General features: G+C 50.8%; 1 protein-coding gene across 1 annotated transcript in view; it reads right to left on the bottom strand.

Annotated features, from left to right (window-relative positions):
• SNAP47 (synaptosome associated protein 47) overlaps positions 1–16,134 on the bottom strand; it is a 55,382-nt gene extending 39,248 nt beyond the window's left edge. The window contains exon 1 of the mRNA XM_056112249.1: positions 16,121–16,134. The gene's annotated coding sequence lies outside the window, so the exon portion shown is untranslated. The remainder of the gene's footprint in view (positions 1–16,120) is intronic.
• Between the last annotated feature and the right edge of the window lie 2,613 nt (positions 16,135–18,747).

Here is an 18,747-nt window from a genome sequence, read left to right as displayed (position 1 = left end):
CAGAGACGGCGATCTCTCCGGGCCCCCATACCGAGCCAGTTTCACTGGGGCACCCCAGATGGAGCAGGTGCATCCTCCCCGCCTACTCCAGATGGAATCCCAGCAAGCAAGGCCCAAGTATGTGGGTTCGAGGGCTAAATTTCCATGCCACATGGTGGCAGAGATGCTGGGCTGTTCCTCCCTGGTCCCCGCCCACTCATCAGCCTGGCTGTCATACCCACAGTGTGCCTCTGGGTGCCATCTTCGCACCAATAGCCCTGGGCCAGAGATGCCCAGCTGAATCTCAAAATGGATTCGTGCCTTCGAGAAATGTCTCTGGAACCCAGTCACTTACAATCTAGGATTCCAGAAGCTTGTGACCCCTGCACTCAAGATATTCAAGGTGAGCAATAGACAATCAATGATCCAGCATCAGCCCCGCGCTTGAATGGCGGTGGGAAAATTCGAGCAAAACATAATGCTCAGGAGTAGAGAGAGAGAACTGGGGAAGTTGCCTGCCAAGGGGGCAGGGTGAGGACTGGGATGGGGAGGGCATATACTGGGGACACTGGTGGGGGAATGTGTGCACTGGTGTGTAACGAACACGCCCGCAGAAGGACGTGTGTTCGAGGGCTCTCTGGGCAGCTGTGTTCGGTGCTCCCGAGCCTCTGTGTATGGATTGGATCGGGAAAGCTGTGGGTGATGGGCAGGTGAAGGAAGAACAAGGACAGGCTGGTTGCCGATTAGTCACCATCTATTCAGTCTTGTGTCTCTCCAGTCTCACACATTCTTCTTTCCTTGCCCTCATTCCTCAATCCCCGCTCAGCCTGGACTCTCCCTCTCCTCCCGATTCTGACCCACCTACTTCTCTTTCCACCCCTATTTATCTCTCCTCACCTTGCCCTCCGGGCCCATGCTCCACCCAGTCTGGAAGCAAAAATGACCTAAGGAAGACCTCTTAAGGTTTTTCTCCTTTAGTTATTTTTGTACGGACACAGTAAGAGATACATTGAGGCTTGTAGGGCAGCTCTCCTGGGAACATCTTGCCACAGACTCAGACTACAGAGCTCAGCCCAGATTAGTCATTCCTAACCCTAGCAGGGTCCAAATCTAGTTGTTACTTTTTGGATCATGACAGCATCTGTCCATAACCAAGCTCTTAACTTACAGTTAAGCATTAGGCACTTTGGCCAGGCCCATCTCGATGCCAGGGTAGACATAGCTCACTGCTTGCCCTGGGTCCATCCAGTCCCTCCTCGGGACCCTGCTTTTGGGGGTGCTAGGAAGTAAGGGCAACTGAGGCTGAGGTCGAGAGAACAGATGCCCAGGAGGAAAATATCAGTTAGAGTCAAACGACTCCCACATAACGAAAGCATAGCATTTACTACTGTCTTCCTGTGCCCATACAAAAAGGACATTGCTCTGAATAAACTATACAGAGGACTTAAGGAGAAGAGAAAAACAATATTTACAAGTCAATGGAGCACAAAGAAGTTACAAATAAACATAGAGGAAAGGAAGCACTGTGATGGGAGCAACCCAATAAACCTAAACTACCTGAGGCTTTTCGGGAAGGACAAAACAATGTTATCCTACCCTGGTGGAGGGAGGGTGCCTGACCATTGTATGGCTGAATCTGGAACATGAAAACTTTGTAACTGTATCTTACCGTGATTCAGTTTAAAAAAAAAGTAATGTGGAGTTCATGCCCAATTCAATCAGCTTAATCAGTGGCTGAATAAATAACAGTTCTCCTACATTAAAATATCAGATGAGATCGGGAACATTCAGGAGCAATAGCACAGCGGGTAGGGTGTTTACCTCACACTCGGCCGACCTGGGTTGATTCCTCTGTCCCTCTTGGAGAGCCTGGCAAGCTACCGAGAATATCCTGCCTGCATGGCAGAGCCTGTCAAGCTCCTCGTGGTGTATTTGATACGCCAAAACCAGTAACAACAAGTCTCATGATGGACACGTTACTGGCGCCCGCTTGAGCAAATCCATATATGGCACCATCCTCCTGTTGTTCATCGATTTGCTTGAGCAGGCACCAGTAACATCTCCATTGTGAGACTTGTAACTGTTTTTGGCATATCGAATACGGGGAGCTTGCCAGGCTCTGCTGTGCAGGTGGGATACTCTCGGTAGCTTGCCGGGCTATCCAAGAGGGACGGAGGAATTGGGTTGGCCGCATGCAAGGTAAACACCCTACCCTGCTATGCTATTGCTCCCGTTCATACACACACACACACACACACACACACACACACACACACACACTCTCACACTCACACACACATATCTGTATGTTTCCTAGAAACCAATGTTCTAAGGTTAAAACTCTTAAAAACAAGTACATTCTGGTTAATTCCTAACGTGTAGCAAACTTTCTTGCCAAGTGTAGTATGTATTATAAGATCTTTAATTGTGGGCATCGGAAAAGCCTTTTAGACATTTATAGAACTAATGTGATGCTTTTCAAAGAGTACTTCAGATTACAATTTTGTCATGCTAAACAAGACAATAATTAGCAAGTTGCTTGCAAATGTTTTGGGAGATCAAGCCGTAATAAGTCCAGCAAGGTAAGGAAGTTAAACCTCTATGATGTAAAATAAGATAAAGAACCTGTGTGTTCCCTGTGACTTGCAGCTGTTACCTGTGACTCTGGAAGCTTGTTTGCAGGAGTAGGGGGTGGGGAGGTATGGCCCTCTGGGGCCAGTTGGGGATGGAGTGCCTGGGAACTGTGGAGATGCTGTGGGGAGTCCTGGTCCAAGCTCTCTTTACGTCATCCATTGATGCTGCCCCATTAAAACCTCATCATGGAGGCTTGATTCCTCCCAAGATTATGGTGCATTTGGGAGACAGTGCCTCACCCCAGGTCTGCTCAGGCGGACGTGCTGGTGGTGTCTGTGTACATCTGAGGAAAATAGTTCAGGGTGGCTGCATGACTGGGAACTGCAAGGTTGGAAAACAAAGTCAGATGGGGGATGTGGTTGGAAAAAATGTGAAGAAACACTGGCTTAAAGCTCCCTCATTTCCCCTTGATCAGACCTGGCACCCAGGTCCCAGGTTGGCAGTTGGTGGTCAGGAGAGCCTACGTGGATAGAAGCTGGTGGGGAGTGAGACATACACTGAGCCATCCTGCTCGTGGCTTATCTTCTCTGACCTTGTCTAGGGCTGCTGGTTGGTGCTCTCCCCAGAGCCTGCCTAGGTCTCCACTCAGGGTGCCTAGAAACCAGAAGTGACAAGAGAAAATCCTTCCTTCATTCTCCCCTGTTACTCTCTCCTGAAACTTCAGAAGCTGGATGGGGAGATACCATCTCAAACCAATGAGAAGGACACATCAAAAATAGGAATAATCTGTGTTGGCAGGAATGTGGTGAAAAAGGAACTCTCATTCACTGCTGGTGGGAATGCTAATACAAGCCTTGTGGAAAACAGGATGGAGAGTTCTCAGTAAACTTAGAATTGAGCTGCCAAATGACCCAGCAATTCCACTTTGAGGCATCTATCCCCAGGACATAAAATATTCTCTCAAAAGTATATATGCACACCAGTATTCATTGCTGCACTCTGCACAATGGCTAAGATATGGATTCAACCTAGGTGTCCAGTGACAGATGAATGGATTATCACAATATGGCATGCACCCAGTAGAATACTATGCAGCAACAAGGAACGATGAAATCACACAATTTGCTGCAACGTGGTTCTAAGTGGAAGATATAGCATGTCTAGTGAAGTAAGCCAGAAAAACATATACAGGTTGATCTCACTTATCTGTAGTATATACAATACTGGATGAGGAAATGTATTAAAAGAGGGGGGCTTAGATCACCCTTGACCCCAGTGTTTAGAGAGGAGAAGGAAAGAAACCTGGGGGTGGGGGGAGAAAATGAGAAATAATAGGTGAACACGCCTCAGGGCTTTAGTTATTTCAGTGATCAGAGAAGGGTATATGTAGGGTGACATTGCTTTGTCCTTCTTCCACAAGAAGCTTAGGTTTATCTGGTTACACCCATCACAGTGCTCCTGAGGCACTTCCATTCCATTGTGTTTATCTGTAAACAGTCTTCCCTATGCTCTCCTCCCCACCCAGTTAATCAGCTTTCCCCCTAATCAGACTCTGTTAATTTGCAAGGTCAGATTCCCAGAAATCTATGATTTTATATGCATGAGTGAAATATTGTCTTTCTCCTCTCCTTATGCCTTATGAACAGTTTACTTTAAAGCAATGCCCTTTTTGTATAGATACAGGGAGACCGTTAACATTATGCTTTGTAACTTAGGATTTGATTGGCTTTGAATATTATTCGCTCCTGGGCATCTGCTTTCTCGACTTAAGCCTCAGTTGCCCTTAGTTCCTAACACCCCAAAGCAGGGTCCCAACAAGGGACTGAATGGACCCAGAGCAAGCGGTGAGCTACCCTGGCATCGAAATGGGCCAGGCCAAAGTGCCACGATTCTTAACTATAAGTTAAGAGCTTGATCATAGACAAATGCTGTCATGATCCAAAGGTAAGGACGAGACTAGGATCCTGCTAGGGGTGGGAAAGACTATCTGGCCTGAGCACTGTAGTCTGAGATCGAGATGGCCCTAGGAGAGCAATTCAATACGTTTAAGATATTTCTTACTGTATCCATACAAAATGTTTTATATTACATATGTTTATATGTTTGCTAGACAAGGAGAGGAGAAACACACCCAGGAGAATCCGCTCTAGGGTGGATTGATCTGATAATGCGGATCTGTCCTAGGAGCGGCTTTCCCTGAGGCTAAGATTTCTACCCCTATTGATTGTGACCGCACCTATGTGTAATTGTTCCCCAGTTCCTCATGGAGAGAGATATAATGAGACAGTAGAAGGGGCAAAAGGGGAGCAGAGGTAGAGAAGGGAGACTGGTGTGGATGGAGAGAGGATCAGAGTAAACTGCGACTAATACCAACCAGCCTGGCCCTCGTTTCCTTCCTCCGCCTGACCATCACCATCGACCTCCCCGGGGTGGGAGAAGGGTGAGACTACCGAACACGGGCGGTGGGAAAGATAGAGCCACCTCCACCTCTGCTGTGTGCAGTGCCCCTTTGTGTGAGTTTACACAGGTATATATCCAAAGCACAGACTCAGCAAAACCAAAAACATGAGATCTAAGCTGCAACTGATATAGGGTGATAGATTAGGAAAGTGCCCATGTCATGGCAATGAAATTTCTGGAAAGTAATAAAGCCATTAGTTTTTTTTTAAGTGAAATACTATGAGGTTGTAGACTTACAAACTTTCGTGCTTGGGTTTCAGTTATACAATGATCAAGTACTCATCCTTCCACCAGTGCCCATTCTCCACCAGTGAACCCAATAGCCCTCCCACCCCACCCCACCCCACCCCTTTGGCTCTCTCTTTCCTTTAGGGTGTTGTGGTTTGCAGTAGAGGTATTGAGTGGCCATAGGGTTTGGTCTATAGTCTACTTTCAGCACACATCTCGCATCCCAAGTGAGTCCTCCAAACACCCTTTACTTGGTGTTCCCTTCTCTCTCTGAGCTGCCTTTTCCCTCAGCATGTACTGCCGGCTTCCAAGCCGTGGAGTAGACCTCCTGGTATTTATCTCAACTATTTTTGGGTGTTGTTTCTCATTCTGTTATAAAGCCACTAATCTTAAGGCTGACCCAAAGCAAGACCTGATAAGACCTTTTCCAGCAGCAGACCCTGAGGAGACTGGACCCCTCCCTGCAGAAAGAGCTTGAAGGAAAATCCTTCAAAACCCTCAATTCCTTTCTTTAATCTGATTAAGTCTGTAGCTCAGACCAGAAAAGCTGGACCCACCCTCGAAGGGAAGATCCAGCAGGAAGAAAGGTCAAGAAAAGGAGTTTCAAAAAACAACCCTAGCACCTGACTCTGAAGTAGCTAGAAGGACCCTGTTGGAGGTGGATTGGAGAAACTCTATAAAAGCCACCTTGAACAAAGGAAGGGCTTGCATATGTTGCCTGAGCCCATGTGCTGCTTATGTCTATGTGGTCGAGCACATGTGGTGCACTGAGCTGTGTACTTTCATATCTAATGTGGGGATATGCGTAGGGGGGGGTCTCTCTTCGCCTTTGGAGAAGGCCACAGTTTTTCTGGCGTGCATTGCTCTCTCTCACTTTCTCTCCTTTTCCCTTCCTAAAAACCTCCAAATAAAATTTGGTTTTACTTCACTGCTCGCCTTCTGCTGAAATTCTTTTCTGCAGTGTAAGGCAAGAGCCTGATCACCCTTGGGTAAGGCTGGGTAAGTCCTAGGACTGACTCTCCTGCAAAGAGCAATTCTTTTCTCCAACCTGCGTCCGTGGCTCCCCAAGAGAGGTGTTGGGGATCAAATCCTGTGCGGAGCAGACCAAGGGGAAGTCAGGTGTGGCTTGAAGGCCTCCTTGTGGGTGGGCCTGATGGGGCCTGGCCCATGGTGCACAGGGGCTCATCATAGAACTTGTATCAGTCCTAGCCTTCCCAGGCTGCCTGGGGGTGGCAGAGGCAGATCAGGAGAAACTAGTGACCATTTCTCACCTCTTGGCCTCATATAAGACACCCCTGGGGGTCACCTACTTCACAACCACTAAACTTTGTAAAGTGCTTGTCAAAGTGATAGGCAGTGATGATGTGGTGATGTGTCAGGGTTTGGGTTGGAGAGGGAATATGGGGAGGAATTGGTGTTAAAATATGATATGTCAAAACTCAACTATCAACAACTTTATAAATAAGTTTTATAATTTATTTTTTTTAACTTTATTTTTTGCTTTTTTTGGGTCCCACCCGGCGATGCACCGGGGTTACTCCTGGCTCTGCACTCAGGAGTTACTCCTGGTGGTGCTCAGGGGACCATATGGGATGCAGGGAATCGAACCTGGGTTGGCTGCTTGCAAGGCAAATGCCCTACCCGCTGTGCTATCTCTCCAACTCCCTTAAAAAATTTTTTTTAAAGCATACTGAATACTGCTTAGCAGCAACCAAAGATGGACTCATATCCTTCAAATGCTTAATTTATAAGATGCCTCCAGTTACTCTGCAGCTGCTAGTGGTTCCCGCCTTCACCAGAAGCAGTGTAGAGTCTTAACCCCTCTGTTTTGCATTTAATGGGAATGGGGAAATTGAAGTGAACTGAGTTTGAATTGTCTTCATTTGTGACCTTTCGTCCCCTGACTCACTCCTGGGAGGCAAGGAGCAAGTAGAGCTGAAAGTCTCTCTGTGCCTGCACGCTCCGCAGAAGGCTTCAGAGAGCCCCTTTGACTTCTGTTGCTGACATAAGCATGATCCATTCAAATCTGGTCTCATGCTACAAGCCTGGAGCGGTGGTTCGTGCCAGGTTACGTCCAGCCCATTTCCAGCATGACATATGAAAGTATGTAAGTATATATCTCAAGAGGGGAGATGCAGGCAACACAGCAGCATATGTGAATGCAGGAGTCTCACTCAGGTGCGCGGGGCCATAGCCAGAGGCTAGGAAAGCCGGGGCAGGAACTCTTTCTGCGACAGGCTCAGAGCATAGGGATCTCAGCCACCTGCACATGTCCAATGAGGAAAGCCGGGACAGGAACTCTCGGTACAGATGGGAGGCCCAGCGACAGGCTCAGAGGATAGGGATCTCGCCCACGCGCACGTGGCTGTGGCTGTGGCCAGAAACTGAGGGAAGGGTACACAGGATAGAGCTCAGCGCAGATCCATGACCTGGCTATGTCCCTGGTGAGAGGCCTGGACATCTTTGGAGGTACCTGGACCCATTTACTTCACCTGTACAATAAGTTCAGGGTTATTTTCAACTCGGCACTCAGGAATCATTCCTGGTGGTGCTTGGGGAACCATATCGAGTGTTGGAGATCAAACCTGGGTTGCCCATGTGCAAGGCAAGCGCCCTGCCCGCTGTAATATCTCTCCGGCACCTCTTCCTTTTCCAATCAAACGTTTGCTTTGGAGATTATTCTGCTTTTCTGAGTTCCTGCTGCTTCGGGGTGTGGCCTTGCTTGTGAGCCTCCTGGAGGTGTGGCCTCTCCCGAGCCCCCTCCTGGGGGTGTGGCTTCGCGTGTGGGCCTCCTGAGCAGCGTGGCCTCTCCTGGGAGCGGGCTGGGGGCGCGGCCTCGCCTGGGGGGCGGGATGGGGCGTGGCCTCGCCTGGGGGCGGGCTGGAGGTGTGGCCTCTCCTGGGAGTGGGCTGGGGGCGTGGCCTCGCCTGGGAGCTGCCTGGGGGCGTGGCCTCGCCTGGGAGCCGCCTGGGGGCGTGGCCTCACTTCCCTATTTCTGGCTCCAGTCCAGCCAGGACCTCTCAACTGAGAGGACTTTTTTCCCCTCTAGCTTCTGGACCGTTGTGCGCTGTTTGACCAAGGGGGGAGGGGAGGTTCGTTCCTGCCGGTGCAAGGCTGGAGGCTGTGGATGGAGCACGCCGTGACCGAGGGTCTGTCTGCGCCCAACTCCTTGGTGTTGTTTGGTTCCGGTTGTTTTCTCTGTGAGGCTGCAGTCTCTGGTCAGCCCTTTCCGTGTTTTCCTCTCAGATTTCCACTCAGGCTCTGTGTGGAGGCCGGTCTGTGAGCATCCACCCGCCCTGCTGACTTTCCCCTGCAGCGAGGCAACTTGAGGGTTTTTGGCTTTTCCCTCACATTCCAGCGAGGGCCCAGAGAGTGGACTTCTTTGGTCAGAGTTGGGTGGGGTTTTTTGTTTGTTTGTTTTGATTAATTTTCTTTTGAATTTTCCTCACTGAGACAAAGTACACTTCCTTCACTGAGGCAAAGTAAATTTTCCTCACTGAAGCAAAGTGTATTTCCCTCACTGAGGTAAAGTAGCATTTTCTGAGAGAGATTTAGAGAGATGTGAGCGGGGAGCGAGGGAGAGAGGCAGGAGTTGCCGCTCAGGACAGAGCCTGGCTGCGCAAACAGCGTGCGTGTGTGCAGATTTGCCCTTTGGAGGCTGTGGTTCTTTCCTTGGCACCACATGGCTGTGCGGCACGGCAGGAAAGGTCCCCACCGTGCATGGATGTGGGTGTGACCCTATTTTGATAGGTTTGTGTGTCTGGAGATTGTGTTTGATACTCAGGGCAGGAGCAATAGCACAGCGGGTAGGGCGTTTGCCTCGCAGGTGGCCGATGCAAGTTCAATTCCTCCGTCCCTCTCAGAGAGCCCGGCAAGCTAACTAGAATATCCCGCCCACACAGCAGAGCCTGGAAAGCTCCCCGAGGCTTGTTTGATATACCAAAAACAGTAACAAGTCTCACAATGGAGACGTTACTGGTGCCCACTTGAGTGAATTGATGAACAATGGGACTACAGTGCTACAGTGCAGTGCTACTCTGTGTCTGAGTTTTCAGGCTTTGGTTTGACTGTCTTCTATATGATCTTTGGGGGCATGGAGGCTATTGCAGGTGATGTTTGACTGGATAGGCGGGGTGGTGCTTCTTTCAGACAGCAGCCTGATGCTACACAGGTCCTGTGATACTTGAAGACTCGAGATTTCACCTGTTTGACTGCTGGGTAGGGCGCTGAACTTCAGGGATTGGATAGGGATTTCTCTGTCAAACATCTATAAACATCAATTCCCGTTTCAGTACTGGCCAGTGATGCCTAGCAGTGTTCACGGTTGCATTCAGTGATGCAAAACGTCCCCCACTTTTTTTTTTTTTAAAGAAAGCTGGTTTTTAAAAACCAGCTCCCGGAAGAGAACAGTGCAGTCTCCTGCCCCCGCGCCTGGCTGTCCTCGCCAGAGCCCCTTGGAGGGAAGTGAGTTGAGCTTTCCTCCCGGCCCCGATCAGGGCTCCGGCAGCCGAAGACCTCCAGGACCAGCCACCACCATGCTGAGACCACTCTCCGCGCACATGAAGGTACTGGCAGAGGGACAAAGACACGCGGGTTCTGGGGCCGAGATCTCCAAGCCTACTCAGATTGGGGCCGAGCATCCTCCACCCAGATCCTCCAAATTCCAGTAGGCGGGGGTCACACCCACCACCTGGCCCCCTGGCGCAGTGTAATCCCATCAGCGGCCAAGACTCAGAGACTATAAAACCCAGCTCCCGGAAGCGCGAATGCGGCCGCGCGACATCTTATCAGGACATCTTTTTATGACATCTTATTATCTCATTCCTACTTTGGACAAACTGGCAGGCTACCGAATGTAGCCTGCCCACATGGCAGAGTCTGGCAAACTCCCTGTGGCGTACCCAATATGCCAAATACCAGTAACAATGATGGGTCTCATTCTCCTAAAGAGCCTTGAATATAATCTCAGGGCTAGGATAAAAGAGACGTTACTGGGGCCTGCTCGAGGCAATCGACGATTAACAGGATGATTTGTGATTTGTTTGATTTGTGAAAAGGAAAGCTTTCTTTTTTTACATTTGATTTTTTTTAATTGAATCACATTGAGATACATATTACAAAGTTGTTCATAATTGGATTTCAGTCATGAAATCCTCATGTTCTAACACCCATCTCTTTAACAGTGTACGTTTCTCATGTCCCCAGTTTCCCTTCCCAGGGCCAGGTACCCTTGTGTGCACCAGAAATGTGCCTTACCTCTTTTTGTGTTCTCCTGTCACTATGTTCCATTTGAAACTGTGGATGGGCTCCAGAAGGTGAGGTCAGAGTACCTGAGCTTTAGAGGTGGGTAGGACTCCTGCTTGCCTCTTGTTCATTTTTAGCATAATAACCAATATTACTATGAGAAGATCATTACTGCTCCTTCTTAGCATAAGTGTCTCAAGGGGGCAGTTCTAAAAGATCGTGGAGTGTTGAAGGGAGCACTACCACTTAAGACTGCATTCATTTTAAGCATAAGTGGGCTAAGAATTCAGTTGCCCACTGAATAAAAAATAACATTTCTAATGTTACAAATAGGGGATTATAACATTACAGGTTAGCTTCCCCCTGTCTGAGACAATGACTGGTACTGATGAAAGCGTCCAAGTGTCTGGTACACCTGGAGAAATAGTGTTGTGCATCCTTGCTAACTCACATTGCTCTTTGGACTCCTGCTGGTACCACCATGCCCAAGGCCTTCTTTCTGGATGGGGCAGTATTCTGTTCTTGTGTCTGCTGTGCTGTCTTATCTGGGAACCTCATGCTGAGGCTGCCTAGACTGGATCAGTTCAGGAGAAAAAGTGGGCTGAGACCAAGAGCCAAGCTCTTGCCCAGACTCTGCCCCCAGCCAGGTAGGGGCCACTACTCATGGATGTTTACTGCCTGGCAGAGCAGAGGCCCCTTTGTGGAGGCTGAGCTCTCTCTGGGAGTGTGTGTGAGCAGAGAGCCTAGGTTGCCTCCCAGAGGAGTCTTGGCAAGTTGGGGCTATGTGGGCAAGGGTCTGTGAAGACTGAGAGCTGTTTCCTCTCAGGGCACCTCTGTATCTCTGTCTAAAACCTGGCCTCTGAGAGTCATTTTTTTTCCTCTTCCTATTTTTTCTTGGGGGGGGGGCACACCTGGCGATGATGCACAGGAATTTCTCCTGGCAGTGCTCAGGGGACCATATGGGATGCTGGGAATCGAACCTGGGTTGGCTGCATGCAAGGCAAATGCCCTACCCGCTGTACTATCGCTCCAGCCCCCTTTTTTCCTCTCTTCTTAACTAGGTCTTTACTCAAAGAAACAGGAACTCTGGAATCTCAGTGGGAAGCCAATAAAGTGAGTGGTGTGTATTCTAGAGATGAGGACAGGGTTGGCTTCTTCCCAAAACTCCTTGCTCCTCAAGTTCAGGGTGTGTAAGAAGTGTGGCCCCTGGTCCTGGTGACCATGTTTTCTCTTTCAGTTTCAGGCTCTGACTCCCGAGCAGGTGGCATTCTGTTCTTTGCACGGGCAGCAGTATGTGGACCCTCATTGCCGAGGCCACGTGGTTGGCTACGACTATGAAGAATTCACCAATTCCTACTTCGGCAATTGAGAGCAAATCTTTTTTTTTTTTTTGTTATGGGCAGTCTTCCTTGTATGTGTGATTTGGGCTTAATGGAGGGTGGCAGAAGGTCGGTGTCCGTTTCCTCATTTACCTTAGTGGCAATAACTGAAGCCCAAGACCTGGTAAGACTGGAGTCAAGGAGGTTCTACCTTTTGGGTCTGGCTTTACCTTCTGGCTCTACATGTATTTATTATCTTTAGTTGACTATAGGAAAAATGTTGATTATTTCCCTTAAAATATAATTTGGGTTTCTTGGGGGAGGGCTCAGTGAGCAATAATATATGCTTTGCATTCTGGAAACTGGATGTGATCTGGATGTGTTCTGCAGTGTTGCATAAATACCTGAGCATTGCCAATTGTATCCCCTGTAAAGACCCAAATACTTATCTATGAAACACTTACTTTTAAGGATTTCTTTTTGTGGGGAATTTAGAATGAGATATTCCTGCTGAATTGGGTCCAAAGTGGCTGAGAGCTTGGTGAGTCAGGCCAGGGCCAGCAGAGACATGACCCCCAGGTACTTGGTCACCCAGAGTTTCTTTTGGGATATGGGTCCCTCAACCATTAGACATTGAAGATATTTGATTATCTTCAACATGGTGGCAACACTTCTTCTGTGAAATGGAACCATGGAAAGTAACAGCACAAGGCTCTTGTTCTCTTCCAACTCGGCAGACATCAACACTGTGAGGTACTGGGTATGTAGCCCAGGGGCTTCCACACATGAAGCACACACTGCAGACTTTGAGCTAACTGCCCAGCCCACAGCTGCCTCAGCTCAGCGCGAGTACTCTGCCTTCTACGTTCCCATTATGACTGGGATGGGATTCCTCAGGCTTTCTTTTAATTCAGGACCCTGATCAACTTGATTTTATTGTCGATCTTTGATTTTGTGTTTGAGGTTCAAGGAATCACAGTGCTTGTCTGTGAGGGGCATCTTTCTAGTGAAAATGGACTGCTCCATTTCCTCTTGAAACAGACATTTAAACTCTCTGAGTGTCCAAGTACTAAAAACAAAATGTACGGAGACCCTGATTAGCAATGTGTGTGTAGATTTCTTATCACTTGCTGGATAATATTGATCAGCCCTTTCTCCTCCACTATGTGGAGCTTAGGTCTACTGAGTAAAGCCCGTAAAAACGACCCTGAAGTGCTCCCATTCAGCCTTAACTTCTCCTTTGTGCTTTGCTTCCCCTGTCTGTTAATCGCTCATTTCTTCCAGTCATACCCTGTGACTTGTAAAGGCAGTCTGCAGAGATCTCTGGACTTTGTATTTGTAAGTGAAGTACTGCTTTTCTCTTTCCTTTATGTCCCTTTTGTATAGACACAAGAAGACAATTGATGCTATGCTCTTGTTACTTGAGAGTTTATTGACTCCAAATAATATTAACTCTGGGCACCTATCATATAAGCCTTCTGTTTTTATGGAAATTACATACCTATTGGGTGATTTAAATTTTGTGGAGAGGTTTTGCCACGACTAGCAGTGTTCGGGGACCTATAGGTCCACACCCAGGCTTGTAGTGCCAGGGATTGAACTGAATCAGGGTTGGGTCCATTCTTTTTCTTAACTGCTTTACTATCTCCCAGCCCCCTGATTTCTTTTGTTCAAGGGGAGCTTTTGTGCCAGACCCACGGGTGCTCTGTGCACCCTATGTAGTGCCAGTCATTGAGTGGAAGGCAAGCATGCAAACCCCTGTAAAACTCTGTCCCGCGCCCTCTTTTTTGGGGAGTGGGGGCATGAATATTTTTAAAGTAAAAAAATAATTACAATGTATTCTAAGTACTTTATCAGATCTCTCTGGAGTCAAATGTTAATCTATCAGTGACCCAGAAGTACAGTGATGTGCTCCTTTATAAAATGAGGAATTAATAAATACCAATAAGAACAATTTAGGGAGAAATTCATATCAAAGGAAATGCCAGAACTGTAATGGTGACTGCTGACTCTCTTCAGCTGCTCGGACCCAGACCCAGATGCAGCCAGAGGGATGGGAGGGGCAGCACAGAGCTGCTGAAGTGGCCGCACGGGTCCAAAAGCACAAGGGCATCTCCGTTACTTTCAGAATCTTTGTCTCCAGATTTTGCTCCTTGAGACAGGAGTGATGATGCCATTTCTTTTTGTTCATTAAGTGGAACCCCTTCCGCAAGCAGCCTGTGCTATGGTGCTGTGGAATACCATCCAATTTTGGATATTAGGGTCTTCATCTCTTTCACCAGATCATTCCATTCGAGCAGACTTTCTTGAACCATGAGAAGGGGGATACCGAGAATTTTATATGTGCCTACCCCCAGTGGATGATGTCACAAGGGAGGGGACCCCATGGACAAGCCACAGGCGACTTTCAGGTGCTCGTCTGGCCAGACCCCTTGTGGAATCTTCGCTCAGGAGTGTTGGTATGAGCCTCCCACTCGGGCCACACCTCGAAGGACCAGCGTCTGAGACGGACATCTCCGTTAGGCTGAAATGGTCGTCCACGGAACTGCATATTAGAGCCCACCAGATCCTATAGTGGGTGCCCTGGAACTGAATCAGTCACTCACCCAGACATTCACGACACAGACCAGAGTCTAGAAGACATTCCCAATGCCCGAGCCAACTCTCAAAACCCAGAAAACCAGAAGTGCAGAAAAAATGGTGCACAAACCCCAGAAAATAGTGCTGCCTCTGGATCAACATCAGAGGCCTCAGTGGCACCTACATTCCTGTATTTCCTGTAGAGGCCAGTGCCACCTCTGGAACTCCATCAGAAGCTTCGGATGCAAATCCTCAAGCAGGGAGATCAGTCCTGGGGAACCCAACTCAGTGTTCAAGGCACTCCCAGCAGCGCTTGGGGTTACTCCTGGCTCTGCACTCGGGAATCACTCCTGGCGGTGTGGGAACCTTGTGCCTACACCCCAATAAACAATGTCACAAGGGAGGGGGCCCCGTGGCCCCCCGTGGGGTGACAGAGTAGAACCTGGCTTGGCCATGTGCAAGGCAAACCCCATCCCCAAACGTCCCCTCCCCGCTTTTCTAGTTTGTCTGGAGAAGCTGTCTCCTGGAGGTGTGGCCGGCTTGGAGCACCGCCTGGGTTGTGGCCTCGCTTCCCACCACAGCCTCACCACAGTGACCTGCTCACCGTCGCTAAGGCTTGTCCACAGTGGAGAGGGGGTCACAGTCTTGTCCGTGCACTACATATGAAAGCACGAAGGCACATATCTCAAGAGGGAGATGCGGTGACACGTGCTCGGCACCACCTAAGCGGAACAGCCTATGTGGTTAAGCTGGCTTTTAGAGGTTTCTCAAGGGCTGCCCCGTGCAAGTCCGTTGCTAGGATTGTTGCCAAGGGGGGAGGGGGGGTAAGATCTCACTAATGCGGGTCAGGCGTATTCAGGCGTGTCACTTTACATCTCACCGGGCTGGGGGGTGGGCGACAGGAGCAGATAGAAGATGGTCCCCAGACCCTCTTCTTTCTCCTCCCGGCTCTTGGACTTTCTCCCCTTGGGTGTCCGGGGTCAGGTAGGGCTCTGAGTCCCCAGGGCCTAGCACGGGCAGGCTGCGTGGGCCCAGCTAGGGCCGGTGCAGGCAGGGCTGGCAGAGGTTCAGGTCAGGCTGGACTCCGACGCCCAGCAGCGATAAGGAAGGGCACCAGGGGGTGCACGTGGCCCCGGCTGGGGAGGAGGAGACTCGGTGCAGTTGGAGGCCCAGCGACAGACCCAGAGCACGGGGGTCGCACGCGGCCGGAGACTGGGGGAAGGGCACAGGGGTAGAGAGCGAGGCGGGCGTGACCTGGTCATCCCACAGCGGGCAGAGAGACCTGGAGGTCCCGGAGTCACCAGACCCACCCCCGATATTCTGCAATCAGGTCGGGGGGCGGGTAGGTCTGCTCGGCACTCCGGACTCCCTCCTGGCGGTGCTCGGGACCCGAGGGGGCGTTGGCATCACTCCTGGGTCGCCCACGTGCGAGGCTCAGCCCTGCGCACGTCCCCTCCCCGCTTTTCTAGTTTGTCTGGAGAAGCTGACGTCCTGCTTCTCTGTGTTCACCCTGCTTTCCGCCAGCTGGGGGTGGGGTCTCCCTTGCAAGGGCCTCGGGGCTAGAGTCCAGTGTGCCTCCTGGGGGTGGGACCCATTCCCGCTGCCTGGGGGCCTGGGGGTCCGGGGGCGTGGCCTCCCTGTGAGCCTCTTGGGGGCCTGGCCCCCCAGCCTCGTGCAGCCTGGGAGATGCCTGGGGGCGTGGCCTCACCTGTGACCTACTGGGGGCGTGGCCTCACCTTTGAGCCGCCGGTGGGCGTGGCCTCCCTGTGAGCCTCTTGGGGGCGTGCCCCCCCAGCCTCGTGTGGCCCATGAGCTACCTGGAGGCTTGGCCTCACCTGTGTCCTACTGGGGGCGTGGCCTCACCTTTGAGCCGCCAGTAGGTGTGGCCTCGCCTGTGGGCCTCCGGGGGTGTGGACACGCAAGCCCCGCCTGGGTGCGTGGTCCCCCCCCCCAAGTGAGCCTCGTGGGGGCGTGGCCTCGCCGGGGAGCTGCCAAGGGGAGCGGAGGGGGGAGGGGCTCAGGGGGAGCCGCTGCTGCACGCCTGGGGGTCTCCTGCGGTTGTGGTCAGCCTTGGTGGCCTGTGGCCTGGGAGTCCCCGCCCCGTGTGGGTGTGTCCGGCGCATTCGGGTCACTGTGTGTGTGGAGCTTGTCTGCTGGCGCCTGGGGCCCTGAGCCTTAGGCCCTTGGACACCTGCTCTGAGCGCCCCTGGGGACCCCGCGGCCACTGCGCTGCGTCCCTCAGGTGAGCGAGGACCATATGGGTGCTGCCGGAACAGTGGCTGGTGCCGATCAGGCCAGGCACTCAGGACCCGGCGGGTCGCGGCTGGGCCACCGGGGCGGGCTGGGCTTTGGGGCTGGAGCAGAGTCCCCGCACACCCACCCCCCTTTCATCGCCCAGGGAGGCCCTGCCGGCCTCACCACTGCCGGGAGCTGTCCCAGACTTTTTTTTTTTTTAAGATTTTTATTAGTGAAGCACCATGAGGTACAGTTGTAGATTTACAAACTTTTGTGCTTGGGTTTCAGTTATACAATGATCAAGTACCCATCCCTCCACCAGTGCCCATTCTCCACCACCACTGATCCCGGAATCCCTCCCACCCCTGCCCCTGTCAACCCCCCATCTGACCTGCCTCTATGGCAGGGCATTCACCTTTCGATTCTTTTCAATAAAGCTTTCCTTCTTAGTTTCTGAATTTTTACGTTTTGAATTGGATCACAGTGGGATACATGTTACAAAGTTGTTGATGATTGGATTTTCCAGTCCCGAGATCCTAATGTCCCCACACCCATCCTTCTCCTGTCCACGCTTCTCACCACCACTGTCCCCAGTTTCCCTCCTCAGGGCCAGGTTCCCTTGCGTGCACCAGAAACGTGCCTCACCTGACTCTGTGTGTGCTTCTGTCACCAGGGTCCACTGAGAACTGTGGGTGGGCTCCAGAAGATGAGGTCAGAGCACCTAGGCTTCAGAGGTAGGACCCCTGCTGGCCTCTTACTACCCTTTAGCATAGTAACCCGTGTTACTATTAGGCCATCACTGCCCTTCCCTAGCATACGTGTCTCAGGGGAGCAGCTCTGAAAGATCATGGAGTGTTTTTTGTGTTTTTGTGGTTTTTTTTTGTTTGTTTTTGCTTTTTGGGTCACACCCGGTGATGCATAGGGGTTACCCCTGGCTCATGCACTCAGGAATTACTGCTGGCAGTACTCGGGGGACCATATGGGATGCCGGGAATCGAACCTGGGTTGGCCGTGTGCAAGGCAAATGCCCTACCGGCTGTGCTATCACTCCAGCCCCTGAAAGATCATGGAGGGTTGAAGGGAGCACTCCTTCTCAGACTGTGTTCATTTAGAGTAGTGAGTTAATTCACAGTTGCAATGAATAGAAGGCATTGCGATGAGGGTCAGTGGGAAGCAACAGGCTTAGCATGTGGCAGACCAGGGACTGTAGCATTGCAGGTTCGTTCCCCCCATCTGAGACAGTGGCTAGCACTCACTGTCAGGTGCAGGGTGCCATGTCCTATGTTCTCACACACCACTCTGCCTCTGCACAGCAATCCATTCAGTCATAGGAGCATCCAGGTCTGAGAGCACTGGGTGCCCCCCCCCCCCCCCCCGCCCAGAGGGCTCCAGGAGAAATCCATAGAGATGGAGTGTGCTGGGTATCTTGCCAGTAACCACTTGCAGACATCACTCTAGCCCTTACACGCACGTGTGTCCTGACCATATCCATCCAGGGGTTTTCAGCCACCATTACGGGCCTGTTTCCTAGGTTTTCCTGCCAGCCTCCAGAACCCCGGCATGCATGCCTGCCTTGATGTTCATCATGTTCCACCAGAGACCCACGTGGCTGCTCCTGCTGCAACACTGTCAGCTTCCTGTTCCAGAGTGCCTGAGTGGAGTCACTGTGCAGGTCAGTCATCGCCGATCACACACAACACACATGTGTCACATGCTCATTTTCACATCACGTGGACAAGTTTTGTTCCATTCAACTGTGGTTAAAAGGTAAAGGTAAAGGCCCTCCCGTTGATCGTCGATTTGCTCGAGTGGGCCCAGTAACGTCTCCATTGGAGACTTTGTCGTTACTGTGTCTGGCATATCGAATACTCTCGGTAGCTTGCCGGGCTCTCCGAGAGGGGCGGAGGAATCGAACTCGGGTCGGCCATGTTGGCTGCTTGTAAGGCGAACGCCCTACCCGCTGTGCTATTGCTCCAGCCCTAACTGTGGTTAATCTTTTCCAATTTTTACAGTGCCTAAGTATGATTCAGGAATGAAGTTTCTCTATACAGTGAAACATGTGTAATGAACAGAACTTTGCTGCATGTCTTCTGTGTCTGTTCATTTACATCATGCAGCTGTTTCCTGG

This window comes from Sorex fumeus, unplaced genomic scaffold (genome assembly GCF_029834395.1).
Source record: "Sorex fumeus unplaced genomic scaffold, SorFum_2.1 ptg000017l, whole genome shotgun sequence".
NCBI classification, from domain to species: Eukaryota; Metazoa; Chordata; class Mammalia; order Eulipotyphla; family Soricidae; genus Sorex; species Sorex fumeus.
The sequence above is the reverse complement of the archived record's forward strand: the minus strand, read 5'-3'. Positions and strand labels throughout refer to the sequence as shown.